The 24,395-nt window shown below is 44.2% G+C and overlaps 1 long non-coding RNA gene across 1 annotated transcript in view; it reads left to right on the forward strand.

Annotated features, from left to right (window-relative positions):
- Window positions 1-484: 484 nt before the first annotated feature.
- LOC116984846 overlaps window positions 485-24,395 on the forward strand; it is a 33,413-nt gene continuing 9,502 nt past the window's right edge. The window contains exons 1-4 of the long non-coding RNA XR_004415130.1: window positions 485-535; window positions 18,450-18,522; window positions 20,235-20,389; window positions 20,466-20,493. This is a non-coding gene — a long non-coding RNA (uncharacterized LOC116984846). The remainder of the gene's footprint in view (window positions 536-18,449; window positions 18,523-20,234; window positions 20,390-20,465; window positions 20,494-24,395) is intronic.

Raw genomic sequence — 24,395 nt, forward strand, 5'->3', positions numbered from 1 at the left:
CGATGAAACCAGTGGATGTGGTGTATTTAGATCTTTTGCTAAGATCTTACGCAAAACATGGATTAGTTTAGCAATTTTAGATTAGATTAGATTCGTTTTATTGTCATTCAGACCTTTCGGTCTGAACGAAATTTTGTTTCCCTGCAGTCATACATATAATTTAAAAAATGGCAAAATCAGAGTGGAAACAGGCTTTTGGTCCCACCGAGTCCACTCTGGCCACTGATTACCCATTCACGCTAGTCCTATGTTATCCCATTTTCTCATCCAGACCTACATTTCACCGACAGCAGCTTCCATTGGCGATGAGGATGCAACCGCAAGAACATTGCTAGAAAACTGTGCTTTCTAATGCCCAGGGCAACGAGGGGCGCGTGGGGGTTGGAGGCCGCTGCGAGGCAACGATGCAGGCGGGGGCGGGGCGGCGGGGGCGGGGGGGGCGCGAGGCTGCGGACCGGCGCCTCCCAGCGGCCTCGCGCGCGGCCGGGTGACGAGTGTAGGCGGCTACCGGGCGATCTCCTTCGGGCCGCGGCAGGTACGTTTCCCCAGCCTGGCCCCTCGGCCCGGCCCCTCGGTTTGTTCAGGTGGTGCCGTGGACCTCTCCGCACTCAGGTGCGGCTTCAGTGCCGACCCGCCTCTCGGATGTGGGCGTTTTTCACCGCTGCTGCAGATGACGGGATTGGGCGTGGGGTGGGGATGAATGGAAAGGGCACTCGACGACGTCGATGCCTCGTCCTCCACCTCCACCCTCGGAGTTGATCGATATATTTTTATGTAGAGAGCAAAGATACTAAAGATGCTCCTGGAGTATCTTTGGTAGAAAGGGACGTGGGATCTGTCTGTAGGTGCGGGTCGCCCATGACCTTTGGAAATAATGGAGCTGGCGCAAGGGCATTGATCAACTACTTTCCACGTCCAAGACCAAATAAATAGGCCGCATGAACACTCTTACCATTCCCCGTCCTTAGGTTCTGGAATTTGAACCAGATCCAGTCACCTAATCTTTCAGAATTTGCCAACTAGAAGTAGAAGCTATGTGTTACTCCCATATTCAAAAAGAGAGGAAGGCAGGGAAGTATTGGACCATTTAGTTAAATATCTATTGCTGGCAAGGTGTTAGAGAGGGGTTGCACGTAAGGTCATCAGTCAAATGGCGTGATGCATGGAGTAGCGCAATTCTGGAGTACAAGGCAGCCTCCGGCATACACTAGTAACTCACGCAACACATACGTTCTTACCTGTTAATAACCGTCAAAATTGTAAAGTTTTGCGCTGTAAAAAAATTGTGGAAATAGGGGTAACCTAATTGTGGAAATAGGGGTAATAGTGAAAACCACCAAAATCACTGCTGCAAACTGACTTGCGAAAAAGAGCAACGTGCCGATTGAAGGCAAGTCCCGGCCCACGATAGCCCGGGGCTGGAGGGTGACTGAGCGCGCTGAACCAAATGTTCTAGTATTTTTGCTCTGATCCCAAACACCAAGGTGTAAGCGGCCGAAGGGACCCTCGGGACAGCCCCCACTCTCCCCCCTGGGGTCAGCGCTGTCCGGCCACGGTCGCACCCCGCCCCATCTCCCCCGTACGGTTGCTCTGTCACTGGCTGTGGGTCGGCAGCGCCCACACAAGGGGCCGGGTGGAGCAGGGCCGTACGGGGACGAAAACCCAGCAACGTCCCCGTCAGCTACAGCGGAGTTGGGGACAGTCTGGTCTCTCCGCCCACCCAGAGTCATTGACTGCACCAGCACCCCGACCACCTGGCAACATGCCCGTCAGCTGTAGCAGAGTTGGGGACAGTCTGGTCCTTCCGCCCACCCAGAGTCACTGCACCGGCACCCTGACCCCCCGAACACCACCCCAACCACACCGCCCCCCCTCCCCTCCCCTCCCCCCTGACCCGGGATCCGCGAATGTGGAACCAGTCAGCGTGGAGTCTGGATGCTGGACCCGCTGCACTGGCAGCCATAGTAATTGCTTACCTGACGCTTGCCGCTTATGCTCCAGAGGGTTTGCGTGGCAACAGTGCGGCTCACAGGTCGTGCAACCTCGTTATAATCAGTAATCAGTTAATACAAAAAAAATAGTGAAATAAAAATATTAAAACAATTATAATCAGTAATCAGTGAGGAAATAATCAGTTTGGAAAGCTGAATACAGGCCCTCCTCAAATTATGACAGGGATTTGGTGCCTGTGAACTGTACGGACCCCAAACAGTTGGCAAATAGGAGATGTCAGTTCCACATGGCAATTTCATCCCACCGGTCTCCCAAATGTATGGGCAATATATAAACATGCATTCATTAACTGGGGAGGACCCATGGAAGCAAACCTAATCAACATGGTTGATTATGTGTAAGAAGGTGTGTAAGAAGTCTTAGAATAAAGGGGAGGCCATTTAAGACTGAGGTGAGAAAACACTTTTTCACCCAGAGAGTTGTGAATTTGTGAAATTCCCTGCCACAGTGGGCAGTGGAGGCCAAATCACTGGATGGATTTAAAAGAGAGTTAGATAGAGCTCTAGGGCTAGGAGAATCAAGGGATATGGGGAGATGGCAGGCACGGGTTATCGATTGGGAACGATCAGCCATGATCACAATGAATGGCGGTACTGGCTCGAAGGGCCGAATGGCCTCCTGCACCTATTTTCTATGTTTCTAAGGAACATTCAGATGCTGGTGTAAACCAAAAGTAGCCACAAAAAGCTGGAGTAACTCAGCGGGACAGGCAGCATCTCTGGAGAGAAGGAATGGGTGACGTTTTGGGTCGAGACCTTTGCAAAAAAGTAACGATGATAAAGGAAACAGGCCATTATAAGCTGTTTGTAGGGTGAAAATGAGAAGCTAGTGCGACTTGGGTGGGGGAGGGATAGAGAGAGAGGGAATGCTGGGACTACCTGAAGTGAGAGAATTACAGCCACTAGGCTTTAAGCTGCCCAAGCAAAATATGAGAACCTGTTCCTCCATAGAAACATAGAAAGTAGGCGCGAGAGTAGACCACCAGGTCCGTCGAGCCCGCACCGCCATTCGCTCATGGCTGAACACTAAACAGACACACTTACCCACAAACAGTAGACACAAGACACAGAACACAAGACACTACCCTCCCCTTTATACCGCTATCACCCCTCTCCACCCCAAGAACCTCGTGATCTCCTGGGGGAGGCAAAAAAACGGATAAAAACCCAGGTCCAATTCGGGAAAAAAATCCGGGAAATTCCTCTCCGACCCCAATCCAGGCGATCGACACTTGTCCAGGAGATCACTCAGGTCTTACTATACTAACCATACCTAGGTCCATATCCCTGCCCTCTCCCCGTAGCCCCTTATCCCCTTGGCAGCTAAAAAACCATCTATTTTAGTCTTAAATATATTTAAAGTTTCTGCTTCCACTGCTCCCTGGGGCAGTGAATTCCATAAATTAACCACCCTCTGGGTGAAGAAGTTCTTCCTCATCTCAGTTTTAAAAGAGCCCCCCCTTATTCTGCAACTATGTCCTCTAGTTCTAGTTTCCCCGATCATTGGGAACATCCTCGGTGCATCCACCCGATCAAGGCCCCTCACGATCTTATATGTTTCAATGAGATCGCCTCTCATTCTTCTAAACTCCAAAGAGTAGAGTTCCAGCCTACTTAACCTTTCCTCATATGTCAATCCCCTCATTGCAGGAATTAATCTTGTAAACCTTCGCTGCACTGCCTCCAGGGCTAGTACATCCTTTCTTAAGTATGGACCCCAGAACTGTACACAGTATTCCAAATGTGGTCTCACTAATACTGTGTACAGCTGCAGCAAGACCTCCGTGTTTTTATACTCAATCCCCCTAGCAATAAAGGCCAAAACTCCATTGGCCTTCCTGATTGCTTGCTGCACCTGCATACTAACTTTTAGTGATTCATGTACTAATACCCCTAGATCCCTTTGCGTTGCATTACAACGCAGCTCCTCCTCATTTAGAAAATAACTTGCCCTATCATTTTTTTTCCCAAAGTGAATGACTTCACATTTATTAGTATTAAATTTCATCTGCCAAGTTGTTGCCCACTCACCTAGCTTATCTATATCCTTTTGCAGACTCTTCCTATCCTCCTCATCCCCTACTTTTCCTCCCATTTTTGTATCGTCCGCAAATTTTGATATATTACACTTGGTTCCCTCCTCCAAATCATTTATATAAATTGTGAACAACTGGGGTCCCAGCACCGACCCTTGCGGAACCCCGCTAGTTACCGGTTGCCATCCCGAGTATGAACCATTTATCCCCACTCTCTGCTTCCTATTTGTTAGCCAATCCTCTACCCATGCTAATATATTACCCCCAATCCCATAATTTTTTATTTTTAGCAATAGTCTCTTATGTGGCACCTTGTCAAAAGCCTTTTGGAAGTCCAAGTATACCACATCCACCGGTTCCCCTTTATCCACCCGGGTTGTTACTTCCTCAAAGAATTCGAGCAGATTCGTTAAACAGGACTTCCCCTTCACAAAACCATGCTGGTTCTGTCCGATGAAGTCATGTTTATCCAAGTGCCCCGTTAGTGTTTCTTTAATAATTGTCTCTAACATTTTACCCACCACCGATGTTAGACTAACCGGTCTATAGTTACCCGCCTTCTGTTTACTTCCTTTTTTAAATATAGGTGTTACATTGGCCATTTTCCAATCCACTGGGACCGTTCCTGCCTCCAGGGAGTTTTGGAAAATTATCACCAATGCATCCACAATCCCCACCGCTATCTCCCTCAAGACCCTTGGATGTAATCCATCAGGCCCAGGGGATTTATCCTCCTTCAGTCTCATTAATTTCCCTAATACCACCTCCTTGGTGATCTTAATAGTATTTAGCTCCTCCATTCCTACCGCCCCCTGTTTATCCAGCGTTGGAATATTTTTTGTGTCTTCTATGGTGAAGACTGATACAAAATACTCGTTTAATGCCTTTGCCATTTCCATGTTCCCCACCAACAACTCTCCAGTCTCACCCTCCAATGGACCAACGTTCACCTTAGCCACCCTTTTTCTTTTTATATAGCTATAAAAACTCTTACTATTAGTTTTTATGTTGTTCGCTAAATTCCTTGCATAGTCTATTTTCCCCGTCTTAATTAATCTCTTAGTTATTTTTTGCTGACCTTTAAATGCTTCCCAATCCTCTACCCTCCCACTATCTCTGGCTACCTTATATGCCCTTGCCTTCAGCCGAATACTATCCTTTATAGTTTTACTGAGCCATGGCTGACTGTTCTTACCCTTACCCCTTTTTTTCTTCATAGGAATAAATTTTTCTTGAAGGTTATACAGTATACCCTTAAACGTACACCACTGCTCATGTACCGTCTTATTCTTGAGTCTGCTATCCCAGTCAACTTTGATCAGCTCAGTCCTCATACCTTCATAATCCCCCTTATTTAGACTAAGCACCCTAGCCTGAGTTTCAACCTGCTCCCCTTCTATTTGAATATGGAATTCGACCATATTGTGGTCACTTGTTCCCAACGAGTCCCTAACTATGACATTTTTAATTAATCCTGCTTCATTACACAGGACCAGATCCAAGATTGCCTCCCCCCTTGTCGGTTCTGTGACGTACTGTTCTAGGAACCCGTCTCTAATACATTCTATAAACTCTTCCTCTAGTCTACCCTGCCCAGTTTGGTTTGCCCAATTAATATGAAAATTGAAGTCCCCCATGATTACAGCAGTTCCCTTTTTACATGCGTCAACTATTTGCAGATTTATGTTCTGACTAACAGCGTCACAGCTATTTGGAGGTCTATAAATTACACCCACTAGTGTTTTTTTCCCCTTATTATTCTCTATCTGTACCCAAGCTGTTTCACTATCCTGATCCTTCAACGCAATATCCTTCCTCTCTATTGCCGTTATTCCCTCCCTTATTAAAAGGGCCACCCCTCCTCCCTTTCTTTCCTGTCTATCTTTCCTAATTGTCGAGTACCCCTCTATATTTAACTCCCAGTCCTGATCCCCTTGCAGCCATGTCTCCGTAATGGCCACGATATCATAACTATATATACTTAATTGCACCGTTAATTCATTTATCTTATTACGAATACTCCGTGCATTTAGATAAAGCACTTTCAGATGATTTTTACTACCCTTCCTTTCCGTTTTTGCCCCTTTTACATCTAGAGCTTTATCTTCACACATTCTGTCTCCTGTCTCATTTTGACTTACCGCTTCCCCACTGATACCCTGCTCTATTTCCTCTACCCCTGCCGTTATTACCCCCCTTGATACCTCCCCCCCGCTACTTAGTTTAAAGACCTCTCTACTGCCCTAGTTATATGATTTGCCAGGACCCCAGTCCCAGCACCGTTCAGGTGAAGTCCGTCCTTACAGAACAGATCCCCCCTGTCCCAGTACTGGTGCCAGTGGCCCAAGAAACCAAACCCATTATTCCCACACCAGTCTTTGAGCCACGCATTTAGCTTTTTAATTTTACGTACCCTCGCCGATTTGGCCCGTGGCTCAGGTAGCAATCCGGAGATCAGTACCCTCGAGGTTCTGCTTTTTAATTTATTCCCTAACTGCTCAAACTCCTTCAGCAGATCCTCCTTCCTCGTCCTTCCTATGTCATTGGTCCCCACATGGACCACGACCACTGGATCCTCCCCCTCCCACTGCAAATTTCTCTCCAGCATCGCAGAGATATCCTTAACCCTAGCACCGGGTAGGCAACACAGCCTTCGGGACATGTTCTGCTGGCCGCAGAGAACCTTATCTACCCCCCGAATAATACTATCCCCTATCACTACGGCATTTCTTCTAACTCCCCCCTCTTGAATGGCCTCCTGATCCACGGTGCTGCAGCCAGGTTGCTCATCCCTCCCACAGCCCCTGATCCCGTCCTTACATTGAGTAAGAGCCTCGGTCATGCTCGTCAGGGACAAGGGCTGTGGCTCCTGCCGCATCTCCTCCTGGTTCCCCCTACCTGCCTCGCTTATGGCCACACCTTCCTTTCCTTGCTCACTGCCTACTGAATTAGTTAAACTGGTCGGTGTGACCATCCCCTGGCACAAAACATCCAGGTAATACTCCCCCTCCCTGATGTACCGCAGCGTATGAAGTTGGGTCTCCAGCTCATCAATGCGGAGCTGGAGTTCCTCTAGCCTCAAACACTTACTGCAGCTGTAGGGATCTTCTACATCAATGGTGTCGAAAAATTCCCACATCTCGCAGTATTGGCACATCTCCTGACCGCCCATCTTATATAAGTAATTAACTGGTCCTATTTAAGAATCCCCTACTGTATTGATACACCCCTTATTTATATAATCCTACCTCCTATAAATGGGAAAGTACTCACCCCAGCCGTAAATTACCTACTGGTTTGGCTGTCTAGTGGTAATTCCTTCCGCTCTTCCTATCTGGTCCACTGCTCCCTTGCAGTGCGTGGCAAACCTCTTTGCCTCTGTTAGTCTCTGTTAGTCTCTCGAGTCTCTCGAGCCGCGGCTCCGTCCGTCCTCCCTCGGCGACAGCACCTGTGGCACCGCGGTCGTGACGTCCCTTCCGTTCCTGCAGAGCCTTCCTGTCCTGGGCGGAGTCTGCAGCTAACTGTGTGCTCACGTCCGGTAGGTCAGCCTAAAGTCTGCCTGCCCTTGGCCTCTACTTTAACTGTTTTCACTTCTCTCCTCCCACTTGGGCTAGAGCCAATCAGTCGTATCTCTTGCTTAACTCCTGCTGCTGTTGCTCCCAAAACTACAGCAGTTCTGAGTCCAATTTGCGTTTAGCCTCACTCTGACAATGGAGGAGACTTAGGACAGAAAGGTCTGTGTCGGAATCGGAAGCAGAATTAAAGTGTCCAGCAACCGGGAGAGCAGGTTGGTTCACGCGGGCTGAGCGAAGGTGTTCCGCGAAATGATCACCTAGTCTGCGTTTGGTCTCGCCGATGTACGAGTCCACATCTTGGAGGAACAGCATCTCATATTTCGCTTGGGAAGCTTATGGCCCAGTGGCATGAATATTGATTTCTCTCACTTCAAGGAGCTCTCTCTATCCCTCCCCCACCCAAGGCGCTCTAACGTCTCATTTTCACCCTACAAACAGCTTGTATTGGCCTGTTTCCTTTATCATCGTTACTTTTTTGCATATATTTCATTCAATGTTCTTTATCTCTCCACATCACTGTCTATATCTCTTGTTTCCCTTATCCCTAACCAGTCTGAAGGAGGGTCTCGACCAAAAAAAGAAACCCATCCCTTCTCTCCAAAAATGCTGCCTATACTGCTGAGTTACTCCACCTTTTTGTGTATATGGTTTTATAAATCACTAGACTAAGTGGGACCTGTTCGGTCCCATGTTCACACGGGAGGGCTGGTCCCCCGACGCAATATTCCACCTCTCCACCAATTCCAATATTGGTGGCCAGTAAGGGGGCTTTCTGGAGTGCTGGTATGGGTTCTTGGTGTGGCAGCTCAGTCCCTCAAGCCTGATCTGCTGGCAGCTCACTCACGGCTGGTGGGCTGGCAGTTGACTCATGACTATTCCTTGAAATTCCTTTTCAAGCAGGGTGCAAGGCCACCAAATTCAAATCCATATTCCTACCATTTCAAGCAGGGTGCAAGGCCACCAAATTCAAGTGCAATTTCTTACCACTTTGAGCAGGGTGCAAGGCCACCAAATTCAAGTGCAGTTTCATACCACTTCAAGCAGGGTGCAAGGCCACCAAATTCAAGTGCAGTTTCCTACCACTTCAAGCAGGGTGCAAGGCCACCGAATTCAAGTGCAGTTTCCAACCACTTCAAGCAGGGTGCAAGACCACCGAATTCAAGTGCAGTTTCATACCACTTCAAGCTGGATCCAAGGCCACCAAATTCAAGTGCAGTTTCATACCACTTTCAGCAGGGTGCAAGGCCACCAAATTCAGTGCAGTTTCATACCACTTCAAGCAAGATGCAATGCCGCCAAATTCAAGTGCAGTTTCATTCCACTTCAAGCAGGGTGCAAGGCCACCAAATTCAAATGCAGCTTCATACCATTTCATGCAGGGTGAAACCACCATAAAACCACACAAAACACCAAACTCACACTTCAGTAGACATTCAGTGTGTTCAGTTAATTCACAGCTCAGACAGAGTTGTGACCTCTCCCTCCCCCATTGTGGCTTTCATGGAGTGATTGACAGGAGAGAGATTCTCAACATTTTTTAAACGCTAATAACACTTTTATTTTTCAATGATGGGAAGAATTCTCTGCACCTGCTCAGCGGAGGGGGACTGAGGAAGATGGCCAAAAATCACAGCCGTAAGTGGTAGCGTTTTATCTGTGCAAACAGGAAGTAAGTGCATTTGCAGTAGTGCCTTTTAATTTCAAGCCAAAGCACCCAAGCCAAAGCACCCAAGCCACCATTTGCAGTAAGTAGTGCCTTTCAACTTCATGCCACCATTTGCAGTAAGTGGTGCCTTTCAACTTCAAGCCAATGCACCCAGGCCACCATTTGCAGTAAGTAGTAACTGTCAACCTCATGCCACCATTTGCAGTAAGTAGTGCCTTTCAACTTCTTGCCACCATTTGCAGTAAGTGGTGCCTTTCAACTTCAAGCCAAAGCACCAAGCCACCATTTGCAGTAAGTAGTGCCTTTTCTACTTCAAGCCAAAGCTCCCAAGCCACCATTTGCAGTAAGTAGTGCCTTTCAACTTCAAGCCAAAGCAACCAAGCCACCATTTCAAGTTCAAGTGAGTTTATTGTCATGTGTCCCTGTATAGGACAATGAAATTCTTGCTTTGCTTAAGCACACAGAAAATAGTAGGCATTTACTACAAAACAGATAAATGTGTCCACATACCATGATATAAATATATACACACATGAATAAATAAATTTGCATGAATAAACACCATTTGCAGTAAATAGTGCCTTTCAACTTCAAGCCAAAGCTCCCAAGCCACCATTTGCAGTAAGCAGTGCCTTTCAACTTCAAGCCAAAGCAACCAAGTCACCATTTGCAGTAATAGTGCCTTTCAACTTCATGCTACCATTAGCAGTAAATAGTGCCTTTCAACTTCAAGCCAATGCACCCAAGCCACCATTTGCAGTAAGTAGTCCCTGTCAACCTCATGCCACCATTTGCAGTAAGTAGTGCCTTTCAACTTCAAGCCAAAGCACCCAAGCCACCATTTGCAGTAAGTAGTGCCTTTTCTACTTCAAGCCAATGCTCCCAAGCCACCATTTGCAGTAAGTAGTGCCTTTCAACTTCAAACCAAAGCTCCCAAGCCACCACTTGCAGTAAGTAGTGCCTTTCAACTTAATGCCACCATTTGCAGTGACTTTCAACTTTAAGCCAAAGCACCCAAGCCACCATTTGCAGTAAGTAGTCCCTGTCAATCTCATGCCACCAATAGCAGTAAGTAGTGCCTTTCAACTTCGTGCCACCATTTGCAGTAAGTAGTGCCTTTCAACTTCAAGCCAAAGCAACCAAGCCACCATTTGCAGTAAGTAGTGCCTTTCAACTTCAAGCCACAATTTGCAGTAAGTAGTGCCTTTCAACTTCAAACCAAAGCTCCCAACCCACCATTTGCAGTAAGTAGTGCCTTTCAACTTCAAGCCACAATTTGCAGTAAGTAGTGCCTTTCAACTTCAAGCCAATGCACCCAGGCCCCCATTTGCAGTAAGTAATGCCTTTTAACTTCAAGCCATTGCACCCAAGCCACCATTTGCAGTAAGTAGTGCCTTTCAACTTCAAGCCACACCCAAGCCATCATTTGCAGGAAGTAGTGCCTTTCAACTTCATGCCACCATTTGCAGTAAGTGGTGTCTTTCAACTTCAAGCCACAATTTGCAGTATGTAGTGCCTTTCAACTTCAGGCCAATGCACCCACGCCCCCATTTGCAGTAAGTAATGCCTTTTAACTTCAAGCCATTGCACCCAAGCCACCATTTGCAGTAAGTAGTGCCTTTCAACTTCAAGCCAAAGCAACCAAGCCACCATTTGCAATAAGTAGTGCCTTTCAACTTCAAGCCAAAGCATCCAAGCCACCATTTGTAGTAATAGTGCCTTTCAACTTCAAGCCAAAGCTCCCAAGCCACCATTTGCAGTAAGTAGTGCCTTTCAACTTCATGCCACCATTTGCAGTAAGTAGTGCCTTTCAATTTCAAGCCACACCCAAGCCACCATTTGCAGTAAGAAGTGCCTTTCAACTTCAAGCCAAAGCTCCCAAGCCACCATTTGCAGTAACTAGTGCATTTCAATTTCAAGCCAAAGCACCCAAGCCACCATTGGCAGTAAGTAATGCCTTTTAACTTCAAGCCAAAGCACCCAAACAACCATTTGCAGGCAGTGCCTTTTTACTTCAAACAAACCATATTTTCATTTTCAAACCACATTAAGGGGACTCACAGTTATGTAGACATTTGTTCAGTGTTATTCAGAGCTCAGAGAGACGTGACCCTTGGCTTCATCCATATTGAAGAGACTGAGTGAGGCACACCACTTCCTGGTTTTATAGTCTCTCTCCCTCCCTCCAGCAGGGGCAGCAGAGAGAATGGTGATTTTTTAAAAAACATTAATATCTCTCTGATTGGTCATCATTGGGAAAAATCCTCGGCTCCTTTAAGGCGGATGGGGGCTCTGAGCGAGGTGGCCAAAAATGACGGCCGTAGGTGGCGGCGTTCTATCGGAAATCGCAGCACAGTGGGCCAAAAGCGGTCAAGATCAGAGTTTTATAGTAATATATAAGATAGATAGATGTTTGACAAATTTGCTCAAATTCTTCCAAGATTGTATGACTGCATGTGAAACAGAACATTGATAGAGGGAAACTGGTAGATGTAGTGCATTTTCCAAAAAGCATTTGATAGGAAACTACAAAATAAGCTGGTGCATATTGGAAGAAGTGTGTTAGCATGGATTAAAACCTGGCTGTCACAGTGAGTTGGAATTTATAGGCCTTTTTGTGGGTGGTTGGATGTAACTAAGGGAGTGCATCAGTCATCTATTCTTGGCTCTCAATTGATTACTATTTGCATTAATGACCCGGAAGAGGGAACAGAATGTAAAGGTTCCCAATTTAAATCAAGTCAAGAGAGTTTATTGTCATGTTTCCCAGATAGGACAATGAAATTCTTGCTTGCTGCAGCACAACAGAATATAGTAAGCATAAATACAGAACAGTTCAGTGTGTCCTCTTTGACATACCGACTCTCCGTAGTCTTCTCAGAAAGTAGAGGTGCTGATGTGCTTTCTTTATAATTGCATCAGTATGCTGGGACCAGGAAAGATCTTCGGAAATAAGCACGCCCAGGAATTTAAAGTTCTTGACCCTTTCCACCATAGTCCTGTTGATATAAATGGGATTGTGGGTCCCTATCCTACCCCTTCCAAAGTCCACAATCAGTTCCTTGGTTTTGCTGGTGTTGAAAGCCAGGTTATTGTGCTGGCACCAAATGGTCAATCGGTCGAACTCACTTCTATACTCTGACTCGTCACCATCAGTGATTCGTCCTACTACAGTGGTGTCGTCGACGAACTTGATGATGAAGTTCGCGCTATGACCGGCTACGCAGTCATGAGTATAGAGTGAGTAAAGCAGGGGGCTGAGCACGCAGCCTTGAGGTGCTCCCGTGCTGATTGTTATCGAGGATGACACATTTCCACCAATACGGACAGACTGTGGTCTGTGGATGAGGAAGTCGAGGATCCAATTGCAGGGGATGCGCAGAGACCCAGTTCTGTGAGCTTGGTAACCAGCTTGGAGGGGATGATCGTATTAAACTCCGAGCTGTTGTCAATGAATAACAGCCTGACATATGAGTTTTTGTTGTCCAAGTGGTCCTGAGCAGAGTGGAGAGGCAGTGAGATCGCATCCACCTTTGATCTGTTATGGTAGTAAGCGGACTGCAGTGGGTCGAGGTTCTTGTCGAGGTAGGGTTGATATGCACCATAATCAACCATTCAAAGCACTTCATCACCACAGAAGTTAGTGCCGCTGGTCGATAGTAATTGAGTTCAAGTTCAAGAGAGTTTATTGTCATGTGTCCCTGATAGGACAATGAGATTCTTTAGCTTTAGCTTTTTTGTTTTAGCACACCAGAAAATAGTAGGCACGAATACAGAACAGATCAGTGTGTCCATATACCATTGTATAAATATATACACACATGAATAAATAAACTGATAAAGTGCAAATAAACAGATAATGGGCTATTAATTAATGTGGGTCTGAAGAAGGGTTTCGGCCCGAAACGTTGCCTATTTCCTTCGCTCCATAGATGCTGCTGCACCCGCTGAGTTTCTCCAGCATTTTTGTGTACCTTTGATTTTCCAGCATCTGCAGTTCCTTCTTAAACACAATGGGCTATTAATGTTGCACATCACCTTGCTCTTCTTGGGCACCGGTATTATTGATGCCCTTTTAAAGCAGGTGGGAACCTCAGACCTCGGAAATATCTGTAAAAACTCCAGCCAGTTGGTCCGCACAGGTTTTTAGAACATGACCGGATATGCCATCAGGCGCTTTCCGAGGGTTCACCCCCCTGAAGGATATTCTGACGTCGGCCTCTGTGACTGTGACTGAAATACCATCACGGCGAATGGGGGCTCAGGAAGGCACATCAGTGTTCTCCCTATCAAAGCCTGCGTAAAACGCATTGAGTTCGTCAGGTGATGCTTTGCTGACCATTAAGCTGCCTCCTGATTTCGCCTTGTAGGAGGTGATGGCATTCAAGCCCTGCCACAGTTGCCGAACATCCGTCTCATCCTCCAGCTTGGAGCAGAAGTCCCTTTTGGCTTTTTGATGGCCTTACCAAGGTCGTATCTGAACTTCTTGTAAACTTCTGTATCTCCACACCTGAATGCCCGGGATCTGGACTTCAGAAGTGTGTGGATTTCATGATTCATCCAAGGCTTCTGGTTAGGAAACACTCGGAAGGTTTTTTTGGGATGCATTCCTCCACACATTTCTTTATGAAGTCTGTAACGCCTGTGGCGTATTCATTCAGGTCCATTGCCGAGTCCCTGAACATTGCCCAGTCTACAGACTCAAAACAATCCTGGAGTTGTTCCTCTGCTCCCCACCCCCAACCAGCTCTGTACAGTCCTCACCTCTGGGGGTGCTCTCTTCAATTGCTGCCTGTAGGTAGGAAGAAGCACCACCGTAGAATGGTCGGATTTATCAAAGTGAGGGCGAGGGATAGAGCGGTAGGCGTCTTTGATGGGCGTGTAGCAGTGGTCGAGGGTGTTTGATCCTCTGGTGCTGCAGGAGACATGTTGATGGAAGTTAGGGAGTGATTTCTTAAGGTTGGCTTTGAAGTCCCCGGCTATGGTGGTAAATGCCTCGGGGTAAGCCGTCTGGTGCTTGTTGACCATGGGTGCAGCTCCCCCAGTGCCAGATGAACATCAGCCTGGGGTGGGAAGTAGACCATGCTCAGGATGATGGAGGTGAATTCGCTCGGTAGGTAGAAGAGATGGCACTTCACAGCCAGGTGTTCCAGGTGTGGAGAGCAGGAGTTGGATAGGACTGCCAAGTCTGAGTACCATGCATTCCTTCTATCAATTTGCCAATGATACAAAAAAATGTGGAAAGATGTATTGTGATGAGGGCAATGTGGTTCTGCAACAGGATGTAGATAGAATGAACATTTGGGCAAAAACCTGGCAAATAGAGTTTATTGTGGGGAATTGCAAAGTCATGCACTTCACTAAAAGGAATTTTTTTTAAAAGGCGGGTCTTATCTAAATTATCTAAATATGTTATCTAAATGTAGAGAGACAGAAAATGAATGAAGGCCAATGGGATCTCGGTGGGTGCATGAATCGAAAGGTTCAGGCAGGCCCAACAAGTTGTTAAGAAAGCAGGTTTGCCTTTATTGGAAGACCGTTGGAGTTTAAGAATAGGGAGGTTTTGTTAAAGTTGTATAGTTTCGGGTCGAGTGCCTTCTGATTGTGGGCGGGGGAAGGCAGAAGAAAGCTCGAAAAGGGGAGAGAAGAACGTTGGGAGAAGAAAGTTGGCCTATCAAGATTGGCCAGACAGTTTGTCTTTGTATTCCTTGGAGTTTGGAGGAATGGGGGTCATCTTATTCAACCATATAATATCCTAAATGGGCGTAAAAGTGTAGATGTTGAGATGATTCCACAAGGGGACATAGCTACAACATAAGGGACCAGTCATTTAAACCTGAGGTGTGTAGAAATTTCTTCTCCCAGGGTAGTGAATCTCAGGAATTCACTGCCCCCGAGGGTAGTGGTGGCCAGAGCATTTGATATACTTATGGTGGATATAGATAACTACAGTTATCTATATCTGAGTTGAAGCCAACATAGATCAGCCATTATATTGAATGACAGAGCAGGGTTGAGGAGCCAAGTGGCCTATGCTTGTTCATATTTTTGTGTGTTCACTGGGGTCTGAACCATACCTCCTTTCAGCTCAGGAATTTCATTTGGTGCTCATCCTACGCAGGTTGACACAGTCACAGGGAGAACAGGTGAACTCAATGCTAGCACATCAGAATCCAGGTTGTTGAAACTGATAGTGCAGTAAAGCTTTGGACAAATTTCATGTTATGGAGAATAAAATTTGGGAGCCAGTCATGCATATGTTATCTATATAATTAAAAGTCTAAACTTGACCACTTCCTGTTTGCATTGTATATTGATTTTGGATAAAACGCGACCACTTACGGCTGTGATTTTTGGCCACCTTACTCAGAGTCCCCCACTAGCCAGAGGATTTTTCCCATCGATGAAAAATAAAAGACTTATTAACGTTTAAAAAATGTTGAGATTCTCTTTCCTGTCAATCACGCCATGAAGACCATGCCCCTTCCGGTGGGAGGGGGAGGAGCTATAAAACCCAGAAGTGTGGGCGTGGCTCAGTCTCTGCAAGATAGGGGAGGGAGAGGGTCACGACTCAGTCTGAGCTGGAAATCTACAGAACAATGAGAATACTGACCTGTGTGCCCTTTATGTGTTTTTAAACTGTGCCTTTTGCAACTGTGTGGCTATTGAAATGTGTGCCTTTTGCAACTGTGTGCCTTTTGCAACTGTGTGCCTTTTGCAACTGTAAAAAAAGATGAAAATGTCTAAAATTGGTTGTCCACCCTCTCCCCCTTCTCTCTCACAGTCGCTCACCTGATTCCCCCCGCCCCCCCCCCCCCCCCCCCCCCCCCCCCCCCCCCCCCCACACACACACTGGCCAGCAATCTTGGAATTGGTGGAGAGGTGGAATATTGTGTTGGGGGACCAGCCCTCCCGTGTGAAGCTGGGACCCAATGGGTCCCACTTAGTCTAGTAATCGTTAAATTGCAAGATACAATGGAATGATCAAGGGTTTTACCAGTTGATGAACTGAGGCAGGGAAGGCTCTGACAGTTTGATGGAACTGGAACAATTAATTAACTTGGAAGTGATTGATAATCCCTTTCAATACCGTCCACTGCAGACTTGAACATTCTACAAATTGCATACAATTCACTTTTAGTTCCTGCAAGGAGAAATGCATGTGATCAGTGTCACTTTGTGTATATCGTAGGTATAAACCAGCTTCTGCAGTTATTTTCACCTATCTATTTGGCAAGTAATGTTCACACTATTAAATTTTCAGTCATAGCAACATTCTCCCAACTTCCACCCCTCCCTATAAGAGTTCTGGGGGTCATCATTGACTGGAAACTGGTACAAAAGTGGGAACTGGTACAAAAGCATGTTAGAGTTTTAATACCTTGTGGTGAATTTATCAATCCTCACACCATAATAAGACCATAAGACATAGGAACCGAATTAGGCTATTCAGCCCATCGAGTCGTCTACACCATTTAATCATTGCTGATCTATATTTCCATCTCATCCCCATTCTTCTGCCTTCTCATCATTCACACCCATCCATTCACCAACCATAACTCCAAAAACACTCGAGAAACTCAACAACATTCAGGTTAAAGCAGCCTATTGGTTTAGCATCCGTGCATAGCCATTACACCTATGATAACTAAGATCATACTGTAAGTGATAGGGGCAGAATTAGGCCATTTGGCCCATCAAGTCTAATCCACCATTCAATCATGGCTAATTTATCCCTCCCTCCTAACCCCATTCTCTTGCCTTCTCCCCAGAACCCCTGCACCCATACAAATCAAGAATCTGTCTATCTCTGATTTAAAACTATCCATGGTATATCCAAATTATCCATCCAACTGTTTATATTACAGCTATTTGTTTAGGCTACACTGACAAACCCGTACCCATCACGGCTTAGAGTGAAAAGCACAGGCACATGGCACTATTACCTGCAGCTGCTCCTTCAAGATGCGCACCATCCTTATTTGGAAACAAATCAATCTTCCCTGCTTGTCGACAAAGGTAAATCCTGGAACTCCATACCCGATAGTATTGAGGCGCCCAGAAAGACAGCATAAGTGTACTGTGGATAACATCACTTCAAAGGTAATATGGCTAGCATAATAGATGGATTTTGCATTGATTTCTATTCACTTGTGCATTTTGAAGATAGACTGTTAGTAAGATTGTGTAAGAAAGAACTGGAGATGCTGGTTTAAATCGAAGATAGACGCAAAATGCTGGAGTAACTCAGTGGGGCAGGCAGCATCTCTGGAGAGAAGGAATGGGTGACTGTCTGAAGAAGGGTCTCGACCCGAAACGTCACCCATTCCTTCTCTCCAGAGATGCTGCCTGTCCCGCTGAGTTATTCCAGCATTTTGCGTTTATTAGTAAGTGTTAAACTCTTGTACCGAACTGTTGCATGTAATTAATATTACCCTGATGGCAATATATTTTTTTTTAACAGATGTTTAAAGTGAACATATGTGCTCATTAATATGGTGGACGCATTTTGTGCCATAACTAAATCAGTCATCACTTTGGTACAAATTTAGCAAGTGTCAAGGAACCAAATATTGCAAGTAACAAATTGATGTGATGCATGTAACATATCTGACCTAACAGATGATTCTAGAAGTGGGTAAGTTTCCCTGTTTAGTTTTCTGGGATTCATGAGCTTGATGCTGCATAAGGATGCTGATAGAAACATAGAAAAATAGGTGCAGGAGGTGGCCATTCGGCCCTTTGAGCCAGCACCGCCAATCAATATTATCATGGCTGATCACCTAAAATCAGTACCCCGTTCCTGATTTTTCCCCATATCCCTTGATTCCTTTAGCCCTAAAAGCTAAATCTAACCCTCTCTTGAAAACATCCAGTGAATTGGCCTCCACTGCCTTCTGTGGCAGAGAATTCTCTGGGTGAAGATGTTTTTCCTCATCCCAATTCTAAATGGTCGACCCCTTATACTTAAACTGTGACCCCTGGTTCTGGACTCCCCCAATATCGGGAACATTGGCGTCAGACAACTCATGGCACAAGTCTGACTTTATAATAATTGAATTTATGACTAAGTAGTTTTCTGTCCAGCATCTGTTATAGAATTTTACACTCACTGTTGCCTTGCCAAACCTAGTTAAAATGTTCCCTGTTTCTATATTAGGTGTTGCCAAGAAAAGCACATTTTATAACATGATGGTGTGCGTTGTCTTCTGGATCAATATAAAAAGCTGAAGGTATTTGAACACTAAATGATTTGAGAAGATGATTTGTCAGTTTAACTTTTGAATTTATTTCTACTGTGTTGTCCAGAATCAACAAATGGACAGCCTGATCATTCGTCATTTGGGCCAACATTTTGGTGTCTTTTCAAAATATTTATTTTTTTGTTTTTCTTTAAGGTTTTAATTTACTTCTCTTGAAAAGTAACAGTTGTCATCTTTCTCTCCAACACTCAATCAGATCAAAACAAGACAATAGAATTAAAGTGCCTTCATGCGAGCAGTTCCACACAATGTAAATCCATACATGTGTGATTTAGAAAATGGAAGATTGAAAGAGCTATCACAAGAATAGTTAAGAAGATAATAAGTAGTGGATTAGATATGTAATGAGTGCAAAGCTGGTATTGTCCCATACGTATCAGAGAAGGACTATGAGTATTAGATTGTGATAGTGGATTGATATTGGATGTGTGTACTTAGGAAGAGTAGGCATCTGTTGACTTCAACTCTAGCATAACAACAACAATGTTAATAATGCAAATTGGGTCCAACTAATGTAATGTATTATAAGAGGCCTCGTATTCATCAGCAAACACACTTTCCCCCACCCATGCCATTTAAAGAAATCCTAATGACTTTTAAATATGTTGCTAATTGAATTGGAAATCAAAATAACCGTTTTCTTTATTGGGATATGGAACAGGAGAATTGAAATCATGACCAGTCAGAAGAGTCAAGAAGAGGTGGAGAGGTATCTGCCCAGTAGGACTTGTCTATAGACTTCATCAACAGGCATAAGAGAGTAGTAACTCAGTGAATGTATGACTGAAGAGCAATATCTTGAGAAACTGCTCTACAAAGAGGTAGTGACAATGACATCCCATATCTTGCTATCCCAGCAACTGCAGAGCCGTTAGCCAGGAATATTCTTATGAAAGTAAAGGCCACAATTATCCAAATTCTTTTCACCTCAGGATCATTCCACATAATGCAAGTAATTCCAGCAATATGCCAAAGACCCGAAAGACACATGATCAGCTTTATGATAAGTGTAGAACACAAAGCGATGGAGTAACTCAGCAAAGGAGGAAGATGACTGAACTTTATTGCCTTCCATCACAGTGAGGAATGTTGATTCCACTGTGATGGATGTTTATGTTAAATTTATTTTATGTGTGTATTGTGTTCTTTTCACTTAGTATGGCTGTATATAAATCAAATTTCACTGTACCTTAATTGGTTAAGTGACAATAAATGCAAACTTGAACTTGCTCAGGCAGCATCTCTGGAGGACATGGATAGGTGACGTTTTGAGTCAGGACCCTCTTGTGTTTACTCAATGTGACTGTAGCGAGGTGCATATAACCTCTCTCAATCTTGATTTGATAATTATTTTCCCTGTGCCAATTTTTCCCTCCTGAAACAGTTATAGAGTTAATATTTTGCTTTTTGATGTTGCAGTGTGAATTATTTTTTATCGTTAAGCTTTTGACAACTTTGTATAGATGACAGCTGCTTTGATAATTTCTCATAATAATTTTGCTTAGGAGTGGGATGGTGTAATTCATTCCGTTTCCTCTGTGTGAAGGAAATTGCATTTTGGAATGTGAAGTTAAAGTGTACTTCAACTGATAATTAATCTTTGGTAACTGTTGTTCCATGCTTTGGCAGTTTTATATGTTTTCTAGAGCTAATGCTAACTGATTATTTCTATTTTAATAAAGCTACTACACACTTTATTGCCTACAACATTTAACAAACGACATCTTTCACTCCATTCAACTGAGGCATCCTGCCTTAATAGCACGGAGGGGAGAAGATGGATTTAACAATTGCAGTGCTATTAACTTTAGCCCTGAGATGCATTCATTCTGCATTGGTAAGAGATGAACACGTTAAAATATTTAGTTCAAAGTATTTACTTGCACTTCTAACACAAATTTCTTTTAATGCAGATGGACTACAAGAATTCAACTTTAAAAGGTCTGGTTCTCGTGTTAATTATTCCTACTGTCAAATTTGAAAGCAGAACTAACACTATATTTACATGAATTCAAAAATGAAGGCAAAAGAAGATGGAGAGTTACAATTAATTAGACATTGGCCACTTGACATCTACAATCTAGGAATGTTTATTTTTATCTGGTTGCTGCTTAATCCACATACTCTGCAGAATGTTCTATGCCTTCTAAAGTTACCACAAAATAAGCATTCTTATTGGCAGAAGCTCAGCTTGGTAAGATGGTGGGGTTTGTATATTGGGGGTGCTAGTTTACATAGTGAGCGGAAGATTATCTTCTCATACTCATACTTACTTTATTAGCCAAGTATGTTTTGCAACATACGAGGAATGTGATTTGCCATACAGCCGTACTAATAAAAAGCAACAGAACACACAAAATACATTTTAACATAAACATCCATCACAGTCTCAGATCAGAGTTGAAACGTGTTGACAAAATAAGTTTAAATTAAATTAATTAATTTAATTAGAGTTTGCTGTAGAATGAAAGACTCAAAATGCTGGAGTAACTCAGTGGGTCAAGCAGCATCTGTGGAGAACATGGATAGGTGACAGGGACCCTTGTTCAGACTGATTGTAGGGGAGATTTGGAAAGAAAGCCAGAAGAGAGAAGGGGCCTGACAAATCACAGCCGGAAACAGATGACCTCAGGAAAGGTGGTTCCCTGATAGCTGATTGTGAAGGCTAGAGATAAAAATAGGCGAGACAAAAGATATGCATGGTTGTAAATTGTGAAGCTAGATGAAGGACTACTGATGGAAGGGGTGGGACGGTAGGGAGAAATCAATGCAAGGGCAGCCAGGGGAAGGGAGTGGGTGGGAAAAGCAAGTGGGAAGGGGTGTGTCACATGGAGGTGAATGGGTGTTTGTAGGTTACCTAAAATTGGAAACTTCAGTGTTCATACTATTAGGTTGTAAGCTACCCAAGTGGAATTGGAGGTGCTGTTCCTCTAATTTGTGTATAGCCTCACTCTGGCAATGGGGGAGCCCCAGAACAGAAAGGACAGTATGAGACAGACACAAAATGCTGGAGTAACTCAGCGGGACAGGCAACATCTCTGGATAGAAGGAATGGGTGATGTTTCGGGCCGATACCCTTCTTCAGACTGAAAGTCAGGGGTGAGAGAGACACAAATATATGGGAGGGTAAGGTGTGAAAATGAGCCATCAAAGGGGACGAAGTTCAAGGAAAATGTAGAGTAGATTATTGTTAGCTAGGATAGACACAAAATGCTGGAGTAACTCAGTGGGACAGGCAGCAACTCTGGAGAGAGGAATGGGTGACGTTTTGGGTCGAGACCCTTCTTCAGAGTGAAGAAGGGTCTCGACCTGAAACATCACCCATTCCTTCCAGCTAGTTAGCTAGGGGAAGGTGACTACAAAGCATACAATGATAAAGTTTTGTATCTGTATCAATATGGGAATGAGAAGGAGAATTAAAATTGTTAGCAACCAGGCGATCCCACAGCCCTTGGCGGATCGAACGTAAGTGGTCGACAAAGCAATCACCTAGTCTATACTTGGTCCCACCGATTTGCCTGAGGCCACAACGGGAACAATTGATGCAGTGGATGAAGTTGAAGGTGCATGTGAACCTCTGTCTCAAAGAACTGCTGTGGACCTTGGATGGTGGTAAAGGAACAGCTATAGGGTTAGGTGTTGCATCTCCAACGGCACTTTCCCCTGCAGCCAAATCTAGCACATTCAAGCCCAGCGATTACAGTTTTGTAACTTTTTAAATAAATAATTCAGAAGAATTATTTCTATTTGTCTGGTCAATGTGTTACAGTCTCCGAACACAAGTGCTAGCAGCTGTAGCTAATCTCAAAGCCAGATAGGTGGTAATCATTGTGAAGTTTTGACGTTATAAATATTACAGACAAATGCATGGTGGACAAAATGTTTAATGTGGAGGATAATATAGGTGATTGCATTGAGGACAAAATGTTGCATGTGGCCTGAATCTCTCTGTCCCTTAAAATTAAAATAATGCAAAAACCTCAAACCTTAAGTAAATGTTTAAAGGCTACTATCAACATCTTGCAATGGTATTTTGCCTTTAATGTAGTAAATGGATTTCATAACTATGAATTGCCAAAACGTAACCACATTAGGAGATGTTAAGGCAGTTGCCTAAAGGCTGGGCACAAATAAAGTTTTAAGGAGCATCCAAAGCAAGACCAAAGAGTCTGATGTGTTTTGGGATGGGTTCCAGAGTTTAGAGCCAAGAAGCTAAAGACTTGACTACTAATATGGTGCAGATAATAAAATACCTTAATTGGTGAGCATGGATATTAGACAGTTGCAGGGGTGGAGGAATTCAAAAAGAAAAATCATATTTTTAAAGCCAAGACACATTTTCAGAAGACACTGTGATTTGGTGAAAAGGGCCAAGCTAGGCAAATGAGAGTGATATTAGAGTTTTGAATTATGTTACAAATGCCTAGGAGATCAGGAAATATCTGTGGAGACAGATACAATACTTCAGATCATTGACCTTTAATTAGAACTGGTTTATCAGTATAGTTTGATGAACGGTTATCAACCTGAAACATTTGCTCTGGCGCCCTACTGAGGTGCATGATCTGATGAGCATCTCCTGGGTGTTCTCTTTTTATTCCTGATTTCCAGCATCTGCAGTTTAGTTTAGCCTTTAGTTTGGAGTTTTGAAAAAGCTCTTGTTTATATTGAATGACTAATGGTAGGACAGCCAACAGAGAACAATTAATTCCAAATGTTACAAAAGCCTGGATAAGGGCCTTATGCATTAGTTAATACATATTTATATTTTTGGTTGTGTAATGTGTTTATTCCAAGAATGAATGAATGTGTTGGTTAGAATTACAATTTTAATATGTGCAGTTGTATATCATTACACAAAAGTATTACATTGAGGGTTTTACAACCTAACTCTTTGTTATTTGTAGAGGCTGGAAGAAGCTGCGTAAAATCCAAAAACAAGACTTCCATAACTCTTTCGGCTTCCTCGGGTTCTGGGCATTGCGACATGATTATGACCATTTTAAAATCGTTTCATAATTCTTTCGAAATTCAACCAGACATTTCCTCGAATGAGTCATACTTAAATATATGATACAATATGATATGACTCCAGACTCGGGCCTGCCTCAATTACCATCATGTCAATTTCCGTCTCTTTAGAGTGATGTGGATGAAAATGTGTCTACCTTGTCTCTGGAACACCCACTGTTGATTAATGCTTTTCGACTGGGACTTCACTGAAGTCCTATTACTTGTTTTTGCCCGTTGATATCCCGCACAACCTCACTGATGACTCTGATCTCCACTACTATCCTTTTACCAGTAAAGGGCCTGTCCCATTTTCACGACCTAATTCACAACCTTTTTTACTCATGGACATTTTTCATCAGGCTAGAAAAACGCCCGACCTACTGTATGCCACGAGTACCTACGACTAGCATCACGACTTCCTACAACCTTGTAACAACCATGCTGCGAGTATGAGTCAAGGGAAAACTTGGCAGAGGTCGTGAATTATGTCGTGAAAGTAGGACAGGCCCTTAAGGTACCATTCACTGATCACTAGCTGACGAACCTTCCCTACAGAATCCCTGATCAGATCTGTTATAGAAGTTTACACCATCACCCTACTCTCTCTGCTCTCACCTCATCACCAACTCTGGACACAGCTTTGGTTCCCGGCACTACATTTTTGGTGTAGTGCTGTGCAATAAGCAGAAGAAAAATAATAATAGGACTTCAGTAGCACTTGTGGTTTTAACACCACACATTAGTTTATAGGCATTGGGTTTGAAGTGCGGTTCTTTGTAAATTGAAACAGCTACTTTTCAGGTAAGTGGAGAGCACCAAATGGAGGGAAT

This window comes from Amblyraja radiata, chromosome 20 (genome assembly GCF_010909765.2).
Source record: "Amblyraja radiata isolate CabotCenter1 chromosome 20, sAmbRad1.1.pri, whole genome shotgun sequence".
Taxonomy (NCBI): Eukaryota; Metazoa; Chordata; class Chondrichthyes; order Rajiformes; family Rajidae; genus Amblyraja; species Amblyraja radiata.